The sequence below is a fragment of the Ursus maritimus genome, unplaced genomic scaffold (genome assembly GCF_017311325.1).
Source record: "Ursus maritimus isolate PB19 unplaced genomic scaffold, ASM1731132v1 scaffold_2, whole genome shotgun sequence".
In the NCBI taxonomy this organism is placed as follows: Eukaryota; Metazoa; Chordata; class Mammalia; order Carnivora; family Ursidae; genus Ursus; species Ursus maritimus.
Window position 1 is genome coordinate 90,320,353 of NW_024424452.1, and position 18,958 is coordinate 90,339,310.

Sequence of the window (18,958 nt, forward strand, 5' to 3'; positions counted from 1 at the left end):
GTATTCATTTGTCAATAGACACTTAGGTTGTTTCCACATCTTGGCTAGTGTAAATAATGCTGGTAGCTTGTCACCTTCAATCGGGTATTTACTGTAGGCTTTACTGAGTGAGTGATAGTTAAGGAAGGAGATTGATTAAAAACGTAAGTCAGATCTTGTCACCCCTCTGCTCAGAACCCTGCAATGGGGCCTACACTCAGGCTGCTGTCAGGAAACCATAAATAGAAAGGATGGAAAGAGGGAGATCGTGGCGGCTGTTGGAGGCAGTGGGGATGGGTGGGACATGGTGGTCAGATTCTGGAGATATTTTAAGAGAGAATCTCTTGATGCGGTAGACGTGGGATGTGAAATAAAGAAGTTAAGGTTGACTTCAAAGGTTTTGACCTAAGCAAATGGAATTTTGAGATTACCAGATACTGATAGAGGGAAGACTATCAGTAGAACAGATCTGGGGTTCAAGGACAGTTTTGGACACTAAGTCTGAGATGTCCATGAGACCATCAAGTGGGGAAGCTGCCTGAATGATCCGGTATGTTGTTCTGGAGTCCAAGAAAGAGGTCTGGCCTGGAGCTACAAATTTCAGCGTAAAGACTGAGAAATGTCTATAACTTACAATAAGGACCTTGATACAAGAGAAAAAGCAGCCCATTGTAAACGGGCATGAGTGAATCATGAGGTGTCCAGAACCTAGGTGGAAAAGAAAAAGCATAATTAATTTGCATAAGACCGGAACAGAGATGTCTGCCAAACTCATTATTCAAAGAAATCCTGTGTGTGTGTGTGTATGTGTGTGTATACAGTATATATACTTTGGGGTGTGTGTGTGTGTGTGTGTGTGTAAATTCTTTGGTAATTTGGAACTTTTTTCCTCAGTACTAGCTATTTTTCTAAAAATGTTCTGAATCTTTTTGTCCAGATTTTTGTTTGTTGGATTTATTTATTTGTTTGTTTGTTATTTATTTATTTATTGAGAGAGAGAGAGAGAGAGGAAGGGGGGACAGAGCAAGAGGGAGAAAGAGAATCTTAAGCAGGCTCCACACTCAGCACAGAGCCCAATGTGGGGCTTGATCTCATGACCCTGAGATTATGACCTTAGCCAAAATCAAGAGTCAGACACTCAACCCACTGAGCCACCCAGGCACCCCTGTTTGTTGAATTTCTTAAAGTGAGAAATGCCATGTATCTTCCATACTGGGACAGAAACCTGGATTGAAGATGTGTTAGAACTTCTCTACTCTCAAGACAGAAAATGTTCTATTAAATTTCTCTCTTGTTTTATCTACTTATCTCTGTTCTTAGTTGACATAATAAACTCTCAATCATGTATTCAGATGGCTGGCCTTGGTAAGGTAAGTCCTTCCCTGGCAATTATTTCAAATGTAGAGCACCACACATCTCTTAAATACAGACCAAGTAACTTTTTAAAGAAGAGTGTTAATGTCTTTAAGCCAACCAGTCAGCTAAGAAGTTTTTGGAGTCCTCTCCGTCTGTAAAGTATTATTTAGCTATCTATAATTTAAGAATTTAGAGCCACATTCCTGCCATTGTTCCTTGGTGAACCCCTAACCACAATAAAAAGGGAAATTTAGTCTCTCTCCCTGTTGGGCAGACAACGAAAATTGCAGTTAAGAGTTCAGAGGGGCAAATTAAATGTCACTCTGACCCAAAGGTTTGGAAAGAATGTAAAAATTCCATTATGAAAACTGAGGGGGCACAAGAAATCATGGTGGTAATGTCTAATGCAAAGTACACTCGTGGGCTGATTACATTCGCGTGAAAGATACGACCTAGGACACAGTCTGTTCCGTTGACTTCTGACTGGAGGCAGAGACAAACTAGACTCTTCAGTCTTAACGGTCTTAAGGCTCTGAGACAGTGAGTAATTAGGGTACAGAAAATAATGGAACGAACACTGAAAAAACATGGAGGCGAGGATACACAGCCAAACAAAGAAAAATAATTGTAATACATTTAAACTCAGAGGATTTAGCTTTGATTTAGAAGGCGTAGAAGAACTGGTTCCAAATCAGTCTGGGAGGGTTGTTTATTTTGCTTTGCTCAAGTCAGACCTAATGATCCTAATGACTTTAAATGTTTCTAAATTATTCCCCAGACTTGGTTAAATTTTGTATTTGGGCCATAGTTGAGACAGCAAACGCTGATTTATTTAACATTCAATCAACCCAACTCTCAATTTGCCAGCATTCTGGCCCTCTGTCTGTACAGTGAGTGTCGAAATTCTTCCTCCCACCTCTAAAATATTTCAAGACTATAGTGTCCCTTTTAGAAATATCAGAGTAGAGTTTCAGGATTGAGTTAATTGTATTGGCTTCTTTTTCCTTTTTCTTTTTTTTTCTTTCTTTCTTTCTTTTTTTCTTCTTTCTTTTTCTCCTTCCTTCCTTCTTTCCTTCTTTCTTTCTTTCTTTCTTTCTTTCTTTCTTTCTTTCTTTCTTCCTTCCTTCCTTCCTTCCTTCCTTCCTTCTTTCTTTCTTTCTTTCTTTCTTTCTTTTTTTCTTTCTTCTTCTTCTTCTTTCTTTCTTTCTTTCTTTCTTCTTTCTTCATTTTTATTTTTTAGGCATATGGTATCTCTCTGTTAACTAGAACATTCAGCTGAGCAATGTGGTCCGATAGAACTCTCTGCAATGATGAGCATGTATTCTGCATCATGTAACTACCAGCTACGTGACTACTGAGCACTTGATATATGGCTCATGTGTCTAAGGAACTAAATTTTTAATTTAATAATTTAATTTAATTAAAATTTTACTTTATTTTTTAATTTAAATTCAATTAATTAACATAGAGTGCCTTATTAGTTTCAGAGGTAGAGTTCAGTGATTCATCAGTCTTATATAATACCCAGTGCTCACTACATCACGTGCCCTCCTTAATGTCCATCACCCAGTTACTCCATCTCTGTAACCCCCCTCCCCTCCAGCAACCTTCAGTTTGTCTCCTATGATTAAGAGTCTTTTATGGTTTATCTCCCTCTCTGATTTCATCTTCTATGTTCCTCTGTTTTGTTTCTTAAATTCCACATATGAGTGAGATCATATGATAATGTTTTTCTCTGATTTATTTTGCTTAGCACAATACCCTCTAGTTCCATCCACATCATTGCAAATGGCAAGATTTCATTTTTTTGATGGCTGAGTAGTATTCCATTGTGTGTATACACACCACATCTTCTTTATCCATTTTCTGTCAATGGACATCTGGGCTCTTTCCATAGTTTGGCTATTGTGGACATTGCTGCTATAACATTGGGGTCCAGGTGCCCCTTCAGATCGATACCTTTGTATATTTGGGGTAAATACCTAATAGTGCAATTGCTAGGTCATAGGGTAGCTCTATTTTCAACTCTCTGAAGAACCTCCATACTGTTTTCCAGAGTGGATGTACTAGCTGACGTTCTCACCAACAGTATAAGAGAGTTCGCCTTTCCCCACATCCTTGCCAACATCTGTCGTTTCCTGACTTGCTGGTTTTAGCCATTCTGACCAGTGTGAGGTGGTATCTCATTGTGTCTTTGATTTATATTTCCCTGTTGCCAAGTGATGCTGAGCATTTTTTCATGTGTCTGTTGGCCATTTGTATGTCTTCTTTGGAGAGATGTACATGTCTTCTGTCCATTTCTTGATTAGATTATTTGTTCTTTGGGTGTTGAGTTTGATAAGTTCTTTATAGATTGTGGATACTAGCCCTTTATCTGATAAGACGTTTGTAAATATCTTCTCTCATTCTGCAGACTAGTGGCTACTGTATTATTGGACAGTGCTTTTCTAGAACAAGAAGGTATCATTAGCCCATAGATAAACCCTGCCTTTGTGTGCAAATGTGTCTGCAAATCACAGTGGTGTTTGCCATGCTCTAAGCAGAAGAAACTTCTCATTTTTTTTATATGGTCTGTGGTAGGCCATAGGTAGGTCTGCTGGGGCACTGTTGACAAACTAAGAAGGAGTATTAGTTTCCTAGGGCTGTCATACCAAAAATTGGGTGGCCTGAAACAGTAGAAATGTATTGCCTCATGTTTTGGAGGCTACAAGTCCATAACCAAGGTAGTAGTAGGACCATGCTCCCTGTGACAACTCTAGAGAAGAATGCTTTCTGGCTTCTGTTAGCTCCTGGTGTTTTCCAACAATCCTTGGTATTACTTGGCATATAGATGCATTGCTTGAATCCTATGGCTGTCCCTCTGTGTCTTCATATTGCTTTCTGTGTGTCTGTCTCTATGTTCAAATTTCCCCTTTTTATTAGGACATTAGTCATATTGGATTAGGCCAATCCTAATGACCTGATTTTAATTGGTTACCTCTGTAAAGACTCTAAGTAAGGTCACATTCTGAGATATTGGGGGTTAGGGCTTCCACATGTCTTTTTGTGGGGCGGGACACAATTCAACACACAACATTTGGTATAGCAATAATGTTCTTGTGTGGAAGTGGGCAGATCCCTGAAAGCTGACAAGGCTTCTTTCCCACACGAATCCTTGAAAGGCAGCAGGACTAGGTCAGATGTCCTGGCAGGCTCCCATGTCCACATACACATCCTTGACCATACAGCTCTGAGCGGAAGATATGGAGAAGTCTCATTCACTTGTGTTTAATCTTCCCCAGTGTCTTCTCTGCTCAGCTGGGTGCTGGTTTGGTGGCAAACGGAGGAGATAGCAACTTTGAATGGGACCCAAGGCTGACCTCTATGGTCTGGCCTACAGAGTGCTGCTTTCAGAACTCACCACTGTTCACAGCCTCTTGGAAGTTTAGATGAGGAAAGCCTTCCCTTAAAAAAAAAAAAAAAAAAGTGCACTTGTCCTTCTTTCCTTCCCCCCTGCCCCCATTCCTCTCTGCTAAGTCAGTCTGATGTGTCTACTGCTCCTTTTTGTCAAGCAGCCTCTTTCTACCACTTACAGGGTGTTTTGCATTGCATCAAACTTTCAGGAAACTTGGTAACATTATGTAACACCCACAGGCAAAGGGCACAAATTTCCCCCAGGTGAAGTATGATCTCGGCAGCAGCTCAGAGAAAGCTGTGGACCTTGATGAACTAGGCTGCTGAAAGTCTTCCTGGTACCACTGGAGACCTGAAATGACCATGAGGGCTCAGTAGGGCAGAGAGTCTGAAGGAAGGGTGTAAAGAAAACACAGGCCAAGAACTAGGCCCTGGGGTGAGATGCTGAGGAAACCACTAGGGTAGCGTGAGGAGCAGGGGATGGGAAAACAAAAGAGAGAGAGAAGGCCATTTGATCAGCATCTCTAAGGACTGAGCAAGATGGTGTCAACCAGAATGTCAATTACACTTTGTCAGTGGGTTGAGTTAGACCAAAATTTCCTTAAGGGGAATAAGAAAAGACTCTTACAAGTCTTTTATATCAGCACCCAGTAGAGTGCCTGGTGCATGGAAGTTATCCAATAAATGTTAAATAGATAAGCAAAAAAGCAAATGAATTTGGGGATTACCATAGGATGTTAAAGTGCAGAAACACAAGCTCAGGTACTATTCCAGGAGCTTAGTTGGGAGATGGAGATGGAGAGCCTAAGAAAGGTATCAAGAAAGAAGCGACAAAATGTGGAGAACAAAAGAGATCTTCAGTAATGTTGAATAAATACATGAAGGAAAGTAGAAATGAATGAATGAAAGAGGTCAAAAGCAACTGAGGTTTCTCACCTGAGACATTGGTATTACCAGTTTTTAAAAAGATTTCCACTGAAAGCAAAATCCAGTGGACTCAGCTAATCACGCATGCCTGCTCGGGCTTACCGTGGTCTACACCGCTCCATTGTCTCTTCATGGAGTCCACTTTACCCACATGGGAAGGGCTGATAATCTGCCAGTACAGTTTAGTTTAATGAGTTAGGCTATTGAAATACTTTATATTGGTTGGTAAATCAGTACTATTGTGTGCCTTCCAAATGTTTCCCTGCCTCTCTAGCTGTCCCAGACCCATCCCCCTCCAAAGGTCCTTCAGATTCTCTCCAGGATCCAAGAAATAAAGGAGAAATGCCAGGTGTCACAAGGAAGCCTGCTATTGGACCTGCTCCACCTCCGTGGCCAGTGTCTGTCCCGATGGGTACGGGTTGGTACCATATCATCTGTGCAATGTTATTAATAGCATTCCTGCATGTAGGCCACCTGCCTACTCCTCACAAGGCATCTGAATTTGCCACCTCCGCTCACATCTTAGCTGCCGCCCCATCTCATCCACAGGTGCTCATCTGAAGTTCCTGTCTTTCTCCTCCCTGCCCCATATCTCAAAATATTTAGCTTGTTGACATTATCCCAGGATAGCCCCTAGAGTATGATTTTGTTACCGCCCCATTCCCACCAGCGCCTGTGCTCCACCTCTCAGCTTCTTTGCCTTTCAATCTCTGCACAACTGCTAGTCAGTTTGGGTGATGTCTTCCCAGAAACCCCTCTCCGCACCCTTCTGTGGGCCTCCACCCACCCCTGGTGGCTGTTCATTACAAGATTTGAATACTAAAATCGGGCACTCTTTGTTTCACTAAAATTCAGGCAAAACAAAGCAAGAGGAGGAAGGTTTTAGTACAGAAAAAGTTACATAGATTAAAAGGTTATTGTCCCTTGCCTAATGAAACTCAAATAACCAGCAGATAAGAAAGAAAATCAGAAGCATAATTTTTCTGTCCAAGTTCCTAAGTGTTTCTTAGACGTAAGCCAAGAAAATATCTAAAGTACCAGGAGCTCCATCTTAACACTGGGCCCCTGTAGTAGCCAGAATCTGGCTGCATTTCAGAATAATAAGCATTTGGTTCAGAAAGCTGCTTAAAGGAAATAAAAAGGCATAAAATTTCAATAATCCAATATGGTTTGTGTTAGAATAAATTGATTACCCAAAACCTAACGTGATCAGAGCTCTGCCAAGAGACTGGCAAGCACCAACTGTTGACATAGTCCAAATCCTAATCAGTTATTTGTAACAAGTGATTATTTAATAACCATTTGCATTCATCTTTGCTCCTTCAGCCAAATGGAGGAGGGAAAGAAAGAGAAGAAAGCTCAGAGGGAATAAAAAGAGTTCCAGCCTTATTTTTTTCTCATTGTGAGTACAAGAAAATGTATCCATATGCAAAGAAAAATCCAATGCTGCCAGTCACACCCAGCTGAGTGAAAATTAAGTCTCTCTTTCCATTTCCAAAACTTTTTCTTCATTGTTCTTTCTTGCACTTTATTTTTAATTAAGTTTTTCATTTTAATTCCAGCGTAGTTAGCCTACAGTGTTATGTTAGTTTCAGGTGTACAATAGATAGTGATTCAACAGTTCTCTACATTATTTAGTGCTCATCATGAGAAGTGTGCTCTTAATCCCCTTCACCTACTTCACCCCCTCCCCACTTCCCCTCTGATATGCTTTGTGTTAAAAGAGTACCTTCGGTTAAAGCAATTTTTTTTCCAACAAGAACAGGTTTTACCTGAAACATACTTCAAAATACATGGTTCTAAAAGATATGTATAACACATTCCATCCAAGAAAAATAGAATACACATTTTCTTCAAGTACACTCAGAAGAATCCCCTGGTGAAATCACATAAAAAGAGACATAGTCAATACTACAAATTTAAGAAGACTGAAGTCATACCGAGTATATTTTCCAACCACAAGGGTGCAAAACTAAAAATCAACCATAAAACAGGGGCGCCTGGGTGGCACAGCGGTGAAGCGTCTGCCTTCGGCTCAGGGCGTGATCCCGGCGTTATGGGATCGAGCCCCACATCAGGCTCTTCTGCTATGAGCCTGCTTCTTCCTCTCCCACTCCCCCTGCTTGTGTTCCCTCTCTCGCTGGCCGTCTCTATCTCTGTCGAATAAATAAATAAAATCTTTAAAAAATAATAATAAAAATAAAAATCAACCATAAAACAAAGCTGGAAAATCTACAATGTATATTTTAAATACTTAAAATGTAAATATGAAACAATACAATACTGCACAATCAATGGGCCAATAAGAAATCAAGTGGCAGGTCAAAATATGTTTCAAAACAAGAGAGAAAGAAAATACAGTATTCCAAAACCTATGGGTCTTGCAGCAAAAGCAGAGGTTCAAGTGAAATTTATGCTATAAATGTGTGTATTAAGAAAAAAGTTCAAATAAACAACATGATGCCACAAGGAACTAGAAAGAAGAAACTTAGCTGAAATTTAGTAGAAGAAGGAAATAACAAAGAAAAAAAAGAAAGAAAGAAAATAGAGACCAGAAAAAACAATCACATACCACACTGAAAGTCACGAAACTCTTAAAGAGCAGTTGACTTATTGAAAAGGTCCTAAGAGTACAAATAACTGGATGAGGAGATTTGGTGTCATGATGCTTCTCCTCTGGAGAAGCCTTTTTTCCCTTGTAACACGTATAAAAGTCTAAAATTACAAAGCAAAACATTAATCTTAAAAGTGTCGTCTTCTTTCTTCCTTTTTGATGCTGAGTTCAGTTCATCAAGTTCCTGAAATTCCAAAATCAAACTTTCAGTCAAGGACACTGAATAGTGATAAGCATGGAAAATTTAAAGAGAAAACTCAGGACATATTTAAAACATACTGGTGGTTTACCAATAGACAATACACCAAAAAATGTTTTAACAGCAGTCTTGAACCAAAAAAAAAAAAGCAGCATTTCTTTCTCTGTGGGGCATCACAATAAAGAATCTCTCTCATTTCTTCTCAGACCAGTTTTGGTAAGAAGATTTGAAGTTTGTTGTTTGGCTTTCTAACCTTTCACATTCCTCACAAGACAGCCCTCAACTTTCCAGGTTACTATCTTGACATCCCATGAGAAAAAAAAAAGTAACTGTCTAAAAATGTGATAGAATTGTCAAAGCATATGGAATCCGTTATATAAATCTTGAAAGACAAGTCAGTATTATTTGTTCTCTACCGGTAGAAGTTATCAGCAAAACAGTTAATACAAACAATAGCTATAAATGCCATCTGATGGAGAGATTGGACGTGACCACACCCATTTATCTGCACAAGCCCCAACAAGGGCATTGGCGGCATTATTATAGCAGTTTGACAGCAACTTGCTCTTGAACCTCGGTGAGGTATTGATGCAGACAGTTCCCACCCCCAGTACACAGCCCTATGCTGGAGAGCAAGCAGTGGTGAGTCAGCTACATCTCATCCTTTTCCACTTTGTTCTGGAAGAGCTGTGCTGGGATAGGGATCTCTGGCTGGAGTCCAAGAGACATCCTGGAGAAGGACTCAGAGAAGGATAGATTTGTCGAGGTAATCTCTTGTGCTCCCTGAGAAGAGCCCATGTCTGAGAAAATTGCTTCCTCATTTTAAGTACCTCAGGTGTTCCTAATCCTCGAGCATTTTCCTTTTTGATGCAAATGAAAGAGGGCCTTGGTGGGATGGTAAGTTCAATCAGCCCCCACCCTCCATGGCCTGGTTTCAAGGCTGCTGTCAGGACCCTCTGGGGCATGCTCCTGCTTTAGCAGACAGCTCCGCCAGGATCCGGGACTTGGGAGGGAGAATTCTTTTCTGTGGCTTTTAATTGAGGCTCCCTTCCTTCAAAATCCTACTAAGAAATATTCAAACCCATGAGTTATAATTAATCCCCTCGACCCAATCAGCTCCTCTTGCTTCAGAGATTAGAGTTTTACAATGGTGGAATAGAATCTACATATCCCTACAGTCTCAAAGGTCACTAGTGCCTCTCCTGGGGTGCATGATCTTAAGAAATCATTTCAAGTTTTGTGCCTCAATGTTCTCAACTACAAAGTAGCTATTCAAAAATACTGGTTTTTATCTATTTATTAAACATGAGTTTCACGCCCAGGCACTGAGAATCAATGATGGCTTCATAAGCTCCTCTTGCCTTGAGAAGCTGATGGTTTACCAGGATTAGCCCCAAAGCATCCCCATTTCTTTCCCATGGTTTCATTCCTTCATTCCATAAATATTTGACAAGTTCATGCCATATTCTAAGCATTATTCTTGGCACTATTGGGGGCGGGGGGAGAAGAGGAGGAGGAAAGAGGAGGAGAGACGATGCTTTATAATCTCAGGGAATTCACTTGGGAGAGACAGTTCAAAAAGAAGGAGCAGGAGGAAGAGGAAGAAGACGAAGATGACGAAGAGGAAGAAGTAAAACACAAGCAGGTAATGAGCCCCGATGGTACAGATTGTGTCAAGCTCTGAAGGAACTGGGAAGAGGAAGGAGTGCAGCTATCTGGCAAGATTATTCTGAGCAGAGAGCAAAGCAGATACAAAGCCCTGGAACCAGAGTGCCTTGCGTCTCTGCGGAACAGCGAGGAGGCCATCGAGGCCAGAACAGAATGAGGAGGCGAGAGTAGGAGATGAGGTCAGGAGCACTTGGCATCCAGTTCACAAAGGTGATGTGCGGACTTCGACTTTGACTCTAAGGTAGAAGGGAGTCCACTGGAGATTTTGAGCAGAGGAATGACAGAATTCCCCCTTTCTTTTAAAGGAAAGCAAGGGCCCTTTCCCTGGTGGCTCAGCTGGTTAAGCATCTGAATCTTGGTTTTAGCTCAGGTAGTGATCTCAGGGTTGTGAGATCGAGCCTCACATCAGGCTCCGTGCTCAGTACAGAGTCTGCCTGAGTTTCTCTTCCTCCTTCTGCCCCACCCCCAGGTGCTCTCTCTCTTTCTCAAGTAAATTTTAAAAATCTTTAAAAATAAATAAATTAAAAATAAAGGAAAGGCAAGCACAGAATTAGACAACTTAGTTAGGAGGGGGCTTTACAAATCCAGGGTAAAAGATGACAGTGTCTTGGAAAGAGTCATAATAGAGATGGAGGAGATGCCTGGACGCTTTGTGTGTTTGTATGCCAAGATCTCTCAGGACTCTGTGTGTACTTCCATTGTGTCATTTACCAAGCTCTACTGTGAACTACTGTGTGCGTGACCAGAACTGAGAGCTACGTAAGAGCAGTGACTTTGTCTTCCTCATTGTGCCTAAGCAGAAGCCCTCTCTAGAAGGTGCTTAATAAACAGTATCTGAAAAATGAGTGAACCTGGATCAGAATAAAGAGCTCACAAATAGACCCACCCTAATACAGTCAGCTAATATTTGAAAAAGGAGCAAAAGTAACTCAATAGAGAAGAGATAGTCTTTGCAACAAATGGTGCTGGAATAATTGCATGTTCATATGCCCCCCAAAACCCAAATCTACACACTTTACACCTTTCTCAAAAATTAGCTCAAAATGGATCATAGACCTAAGGATAAAACACAATACTATAAAACTTCCAGAAGAAAGCATAGGGGAAAGAATCCACATGTCTGGGCTTGGCGATGAGTTTTTAGGTACAACACCAAAAGCATGATCCGTGAAATAAAAAATTGTTAAATTAGACTTCAGCAAAATTAAAAACTTCTGCTCTGTTCCATAATGACCCAAAAAATCTGATAGAGAAGCAGAAGTAACTATTCAGTGAGTAATGGCAACAAGCACCACCTCTGAGCACAGTTCTCAAGGGAGAAATTTTCCTCTGATCTCAGAATAGCCAACTTCAAGCCAAAGCATCTGTCCCTAAAACCCATTAGCACTCACACTGAGCAATGTTGAAAAGAATATTTAAATCAATTCTGTTGTTCCCACTGGGGCTTCTCCTCCCCCAACTAGAGCAAGAAAGGTCCAGGATCATCGGCTTCCTGGGGCTGATGGTTCCTGTAGTGTCCTGTGTTGTCCCTTCCTGTGGTTTGGAATGTGTCACAAGATTGGGGTGAGTTGGATACTCCAGGTCCGAGTCATCCCCTCTTTCTGGGGTGTAGGAAGACAGGGTAACACCGAACAGTAAACTCACACTTGTTGAAAATGGGGATTTGCAAAAAATTCTTTAAGTCTTTAAGTGTCAGCATCAAGACTGATAAATAGATTGTTCTAGAGGGGGAAAATACGGCTTCCAGAACATGTCACTCATTCAGACACCTTTGGTGGAAATTTTAAAAAGTGAAAAAATATAGATGAAAGAATTTACTTAAAATATGTGTATTACCTCCAAACACGTAAGACAGCCTACGTGATCTGTGTCAGCCTGGGTCCAATCAGGAGACAGGAATGACCACAGGTCTTTAGACTGAGGAAATTTAGTAAAGAACTGTAAACTAACTGTTGCAGAACTGAAGGAGAAAAAAAAAAAAAGAACACAAAGTATTCACAGAGGTGGCAACTGCAACAAACAGTTACCATTCCTTAGGGCAAAGGATAAAAGGGAAGAGGTGAAAATTACCAAAATGGGAAAACCTGAGAAGGGCGTCGCTGGTGTTGGTGGTGAGGGAGCCCAAGGAGGCTGATGAAGGTTGGGAAATGGGAAAGTGAATCCGGAAGCTGCTAGTGAAGTAAACCGCCATTCCAGACTCAAGAAGGAAGGCTCAGGGCGGTGCTGAGAGGAAGCGAGCAAGAAGAAGCGACTTCCCCTCCTCCTCTAACTCTCCAGCACCCCCTACACCCAGTCCCGGGAAGGCCTATCAGGGAGCCAGATGGCAAAGCAGAAATGCGGTCCCCAGAGTACCAGCTGCAGCATCACAAAGCGAATCTAGAAGGTGGGTTTGGAGCAGAGAGAAAATCGTTCTATAAATGGTACTTCCACAAAGTACCATTGAGGAAAGGGAGGACATTTTTTGTAAGCAAAAAAAAAAAAAAAAAAAAAAAAGAATGTTAAAAAATAAACTTCAACATTTAAATAGATTAACTATCCTCCTGAGGGCTTAGCTAGCTTTTAAAGTTCATTCGGGAAACCTGTTCTTTGATGATGCAAGCAGATGGCGATCTAAAGGATATAAGACATTTTCACAAATTTCAAATTTATGAGGAATGGATACATTCAGTTCTGTACTTTGAAGAGTCACATAAGGTAATCTTATTAAAAGAGAAAAGAAGTTCATACAAATCTCCTGGGCTTCAATTTCTTAGCCTTTCCGTGATTAGATCCTTGAGCTATATGCTTTGATTTCTCTCAAAGAAAGATTAACAATCAGCTGTACTAGAAATAAATAGTTAGCAAACTTGTGGGAGCAAAGTGCCATTCTCCTGGATAATAGGAATAGCTCTGTGGATTCTGCGACAGAGATTAATCCCACGAATTTAGCATCCGATGTTCACCCAGTCCATCAGTTGAAACGGCTATCGGCAAAGATCTGATTGCTTATTAAGAAGACTTTGGTCTACCTTCATCAAAAACAAAACCGAGAAGATGGTTTTTAATGCCACCAGGGCTAAGGCTGAGAAGTCAGTACATCTCTTGTCAATTTCTCATCCTTCTGTGTCCTGATTAAAAAAAAAGAGAGAGAGAGAGAGAAGGCAATGGTCATCTGGGCCATCATCATCAGTAAGTATTTATAGGCTGGCCCTTGTGTTTGGAACTGGGATACACCTGTGTTTGGACTTGTGTTTGAAATGGTATAGGATACTCTATAGGATACTCTACTGTCCCCAAGGAGTCATAGAATTCAGATGAGGAGATAGGACTACACATAAAAGTATAGCATATGTTGGGGCGCCTGGGTAGCGCAGTCGTTAAAGCATCTGCCTTCGGCTCAGGGCGTGATCCCGGCGCTGCGGGATCGAGTCCCACATCGGGCTCCTCCGCTGGGAGCCTGCTTCTTCCTCTCCCACTCCCCCTGCTTGTGTTCCCTCTCTCGCTGGCTGTCTCTATCTCTGTCAAATAAATAAAATCTTAAAAAAAAAAAAAAAAAAGTATAGCATATGTTGCATCGTTGTGATTGAGGCCACTCAGTCTCTCCCCGAAGGAAGGAGGTGATACCCAAGGTTCATGGTCAGAGAAGCTTCCACAGAAAAGATGGCACTTCCCCTGGCTTTGGAGGGTTAGGTGGAACTAGGGATCAGGAATGACTCCAAGGAATGACGAAAAGTAGTTTGGAAGCAGGAATCGTAGTGGATGAGTTAGGACACCACCAACCATCTAATTTGGTTGGAGTGAACGCTTGCTCCGAGGTACAGTGAAGCAAAATGTTTGGGGAGGTGATCGTGGCTATGACAGCCTTAAAAATAAAATTCATTTAACTCTGGAGACTTCTTCTTTTCATAAAAATCCAAAAGACCACAATTACATTCTTGATTCTCTGATTGGAAAAAAAATCTATATTCTGACTCTGGGCAATTGTAGATCTGGTGTTTTTTGGTTTTGTTTTGTTCTTTTGTTGTTGTTATTGTTGTTGTTGTTTTTCAAATTAATCCTTCAGCTGTAAGTGGATCAACCAGTACTCACTGAAGCTTTCCCCGTGCAGGACACTTTGCAAGGTTTACCAAGTTTACAAGGAATTTTCTGAGAAGTTCTATTTGGAGAGAGTAGACATGAAGTAGTAAGCAGTAAAAAATCTAAAAGCAATGTACGAGGGACAGAAAGTGAGTCATTCAAGCAGTGACGTCTGCGGCGTTTTGGAGACCGATAAAGTGTAGATAAAATATTTTTAATAATGGCAGTAATGTGCCCAGCCAAAAACTGGAGCTCTCTAATAAAAAAGAAGAAAGGAATGAAGAAGAATGAATGTAGGGGACGTCTGTCACTGACACAAGCTTTTAAAATATCTCTGTAAACATGTGAAGAAGGAAAGGAGGGCAAAAGGGTGGAATCCAAGGTGATTGTGAGGAATTTTGCCCAGAAAAGCAGCAGAGGAGCAATGCAATGATGGAAGAAGGAACACGAGAGGGGAAACCACTGGAGGTAAAAGAGGGGAAGAACACATTTTCTTTTAAGGTGACAAAGGTTACCTGTCATTTGGGAATTATCTACATCTTGTGACTTTCCTCCTAATTGCCTCTTAGCCTAGGGGAGACAGAACAGGATAAAGACAGACTGAAAAGGGTAATAGAGGAACTTCTGTTAAAAGATGAAGTAGGACTAGGTGGGGAGGAATGCAAACCAGTCCGGGTCAATCCTGGAGGCATCGCTCGTCCAAAACGTGGTGGCGGAAGCTAAAATCGTTCATTAAGACAGGGTTGGAGTTGGAATCCACTTTTAGTTCTCTACTGGCTTCTTGAAATAAGTTGAGGCTTTTTGACTATGCCTGGATGATAGGTGGGCTTGGGTGAGAGAGCAGGGGAGCACCTGGGGCCTTCAGGACTCGGCAGTCCTGAATAAGGCAAGAGATAACTTTGCCGGGATAGCTGTGCCGACGAGGCCAGGTCTCCCCAGGCCTGGGGTTAGCAGTTGTCCATCCATCAGATTTCTAGGGCTCGAGCTAAAACTGCAACAGAGCGAATGCCTGCCTCTCTGTGGGGCGTGGCCCCAAGTTTGCAATCCTTTCCCCCTCCCCATGCCTCTTCCCATCTGCTGGCTCTTCCTCCTTCCCTCACTGCCCCTCCCTCAGCGTCTCCTGACCCATCACCACCCCTTAACATCAGTCATGGTGAGATGATGATGCCTTCGGGGCCACAACCAATCTTAAAAAGCCCCAGGGCTCATTTACCTCAACAACTCAAGAAATTATTTTTTGGAGACTAGAAACCAGTGAGAGTGGGAACTTCGTATGTGATACCAGAAAACAGAAACCTTTTAAAAATGTTTATCTTATTATTTTATTGTAAAAAAAAAATAAAGCCAAGAGGGAACTCTAGTAAGTAACTATCTGAATAGGATGACTACATGGTTGATAACTCTCCTTTGCTGATGTCATGAAAAGTTACACAAGAAAAAAATGTTTTCTCAATATCTCTATTACAGATAAAAATATTAATTTCTGAGTTAGGGTGGGTTTATAAACAATATTTCTTTCTATTTTCCTAATTCTCTGTCATTATTATATTGACTAAAAGATATTTTACCGGTGATGGGTAGTAAGGAGGGCACGTATTGCATGGTGCACTGGGTGTTATACGCAACTAATGAATCATCGAGCCTTACATCGGAAACCGGGGATGTACTGTATGGTGACTAACATAATATAATAAAAATCATTTAAAAAAAAAAAGATATTTTGCATTTCCAATGGCCACCTCAGAGATTCTTCCATATTTCTACTTGATCTTCAGTGGGTGTGAAGATCAAGTCGAAATATGGAAGAATCTCTGAGGTGGCCTCTAACCTTATGATTAAATTTCTCTCCAAAACTCAGTCTCTCTGTCAAGTGGTTAATTGTCTCTAAAGTAATATGGCAGGGCTCCTATCCACTGTCATTTAAAGGAAATACCCGGAAAAAAGTTGGAAAGGTTGATCTTCTGCTTTGGTTCTGGTTTTCATAAATGGAATCGAATTCAAGTAGGAGTCTGGGAGAAGAAAGGAGGAGATCTTAAAGTACTGACACGCTGTATCTGAAATTTTTTTCTTTTCATTTAAAAACCAATTGTGTCAAAGGCATATACAGCCATGTTCAAGAACTACTAAAAGAGAAGTGGAGTTTAAAAAAATTTTTTTAGTTATTTATTTAACAGAGAGAGAGGGCACAAGCTGGGGGAGAAGCAGGCAGAGGGAGACAGAGAAGCAGGCTCCCCACCGAGCAAGGAGCTGACGTGGGGCTTGATCCCAGCGCCCTGGGATCATGACCCGAGCTGAAGGCAGACGCTTAACTGACTGAGCCACCCACGTATCCCATAAAGAGGGGGAGTTTTGGGTGGGCTTTGGCTTGTGGTAAAAGCCTGGTGAGGGAAGTGTTAAGGTTCCGTGGTCCTGCCACCAAAAACTCTGGGTGTTCATGCCCCATGTGTCTGTCCCCATGGCTAGTCCATTAATATGCACACACATACATCTCTATGCAGCTGGCAATCTAATCATAGTTTCCCTACTGGGTTCCCTAGTATCATCCCCTGGTCTTTAAGGCCATGGCAGAATGGAGGGAATATTCCATCTGCAGAGAATGCAAGATCTAATTTTCTTAATGTGATCCAAACTTGCTATTCCTTTCAGTGCCGTGAATGAGCACTTTTAGAAAAAAGAAAATGTGTAAATAGCTATTCACATTGACTGGCCATGTGCTCAACTTTTGAAAAGCACCATCTGAGTAGCTAGAATCCAGGTTTTAGGACATAGTGTGGGATGCAGAGAAAACTGTTTCTTCTTTGGGACCTCGATTTCTTCATCTTCAAAGTGATAAAGAAAATCCAGATAATGAAATCATGTTGTTATAACAGAAGTTATGGACGCTCACAATTCCTTTGACTTTGGACTTACAGCTATTATAGATCACCTGATGTGTAGGAAAATCACCATAAAGCAGAATAATGAATGACTAAAGATTTGCATCAAGAAGCATTAGGAACTTCCGTGGTTTCTTCACGTGGCTCCATATGTAACTTAGGTTTCAAACAGGTGCCCTGGGCCAATTTAGCAGAATTGCTTTTCATGACAGGTCTGGTGGAAGGAAGACCATTAAGGGAATGGGTTTCAGAGGGATCTCCTGCTCAGGTCCCAGCGGGCCGAACTCCCAGAAAATGTAAAGAGTGTAGGTGTAGACTAGTCAAAAAAATCAGAAAACAGGCTTTGCCTTTATGTCAGCTTGCTTGTGGGTGAAATAAAAGAATTTCCTACTGGACGTTGCTTTAAAGAATAACAGGGTTTTTTCTGACATGACAAGGAGTCCAAGGTTCCTTCAGAGGCTTAACAAAGTTATCAAGGACCCATCTTTCTGATCTGACCTCTTGTATTTTGGAAATGCTTGATTTCTGGCCTCGGAGTCGGTTACTTGCTGCTGAGTGGCATAACCGTCACTGGCACAAGACAATGGCAGGACCATTATTGACTTATGTCAATTACATTCCTTCCCTGGGGTTGGGGGCCATTATTTCCTGAGCAAAGGCTGCCCAGTGTCTGAACAAAAGTGCGGTTCTCCAGGCAAAAAGAAAGAAGTAACAGTTGGGTAAGCAATCAACTGCCTTCACCACAGCAACAAAAATTTTCTGTCTGGGGGATAAAAAAAAACTTGGCTGACGTCGGTTTAAAAAATAACTCTTCATTGACTACAACCTATGCCACATTTGGGAAATCAGCGTGAGACTCTTCCAAACCAACATATTCTCTTCTTAAACGAGTTTATGACAACCTCAAGGGGGGAAAAAGTCTAATTTTGTTATACATGTTGGAACAAGATTTGGGTTGCTAATTTGGGCTTCTGGCTTTTATAACAACAGATTGGTAAGTGGAATCTGCAGTATTCTCAATACGAATACTTGTTTTAAATTCTAGGAAACAGAGGTACCCTCCATTTATTAGTTCTGCCATTAAAATAGGATACTTGCAAGTCAGAGGACACGTGTTTCCACCCGGAGGGAGACCCTGATTGTCTCATAAATTGAATACTCAACCTCTTAAAAAAACTAGCTGGGCAGAACCAAGATGTAACTCACCTGTCTGCTTTGAGTTGTGGCTGTTTCAGAAGGAAAACAGTCTCCACCCTGAATACACCTGTTTACAAACCAGAGCAGGGGCACTTCTTTCCCACGTGTCTGTGATTCCAAGCAGTGACCACCAGCCTGCTGTGTGGGCATAGGATAAAGGCTGCCCATAAATAGCACAGAAGGGACAGAGCATTGTGGGCTAGCACAGGGCACCCCGGTGACCCTCTGCTGGCCTAGGCCCAAGAATATGGCCATTAAACCAAGAAGCAGCTGGCATTCAGGACAAATAACACCCTCATGCGGACTGCCCAAGGTCGAGCAGGAAGGAGAGGGCATACGCCCAGCAAACGCTCTGTTAGATAACACAGCTGTGATTTCAACACCAAGAGGATCTGTTCACACTTAAAATTCAGGAATATCCCAATGTTTCGCTAAAAAGTCTGCATCTGTGGAAACCTGCCATTTTCCTACCTCCTTGCAAAAGCACCACTGGGGGAAAAGGAAAGTGGAAGAGAAATCCCTCATTATGACGACAGGGTAACTTTTGCTGGAAACCCCAATGCCAAATCCCTATCTCAAAGCGTTAAATGAAGTTAAAGAAAGCACATTCTCCTTAGGTACACAGTTGTCCTAAGCCACGAAAGAGGGCAATTTCCCGCATTGGGTTTCTGAATGGGATTCAAAAAAGAACTT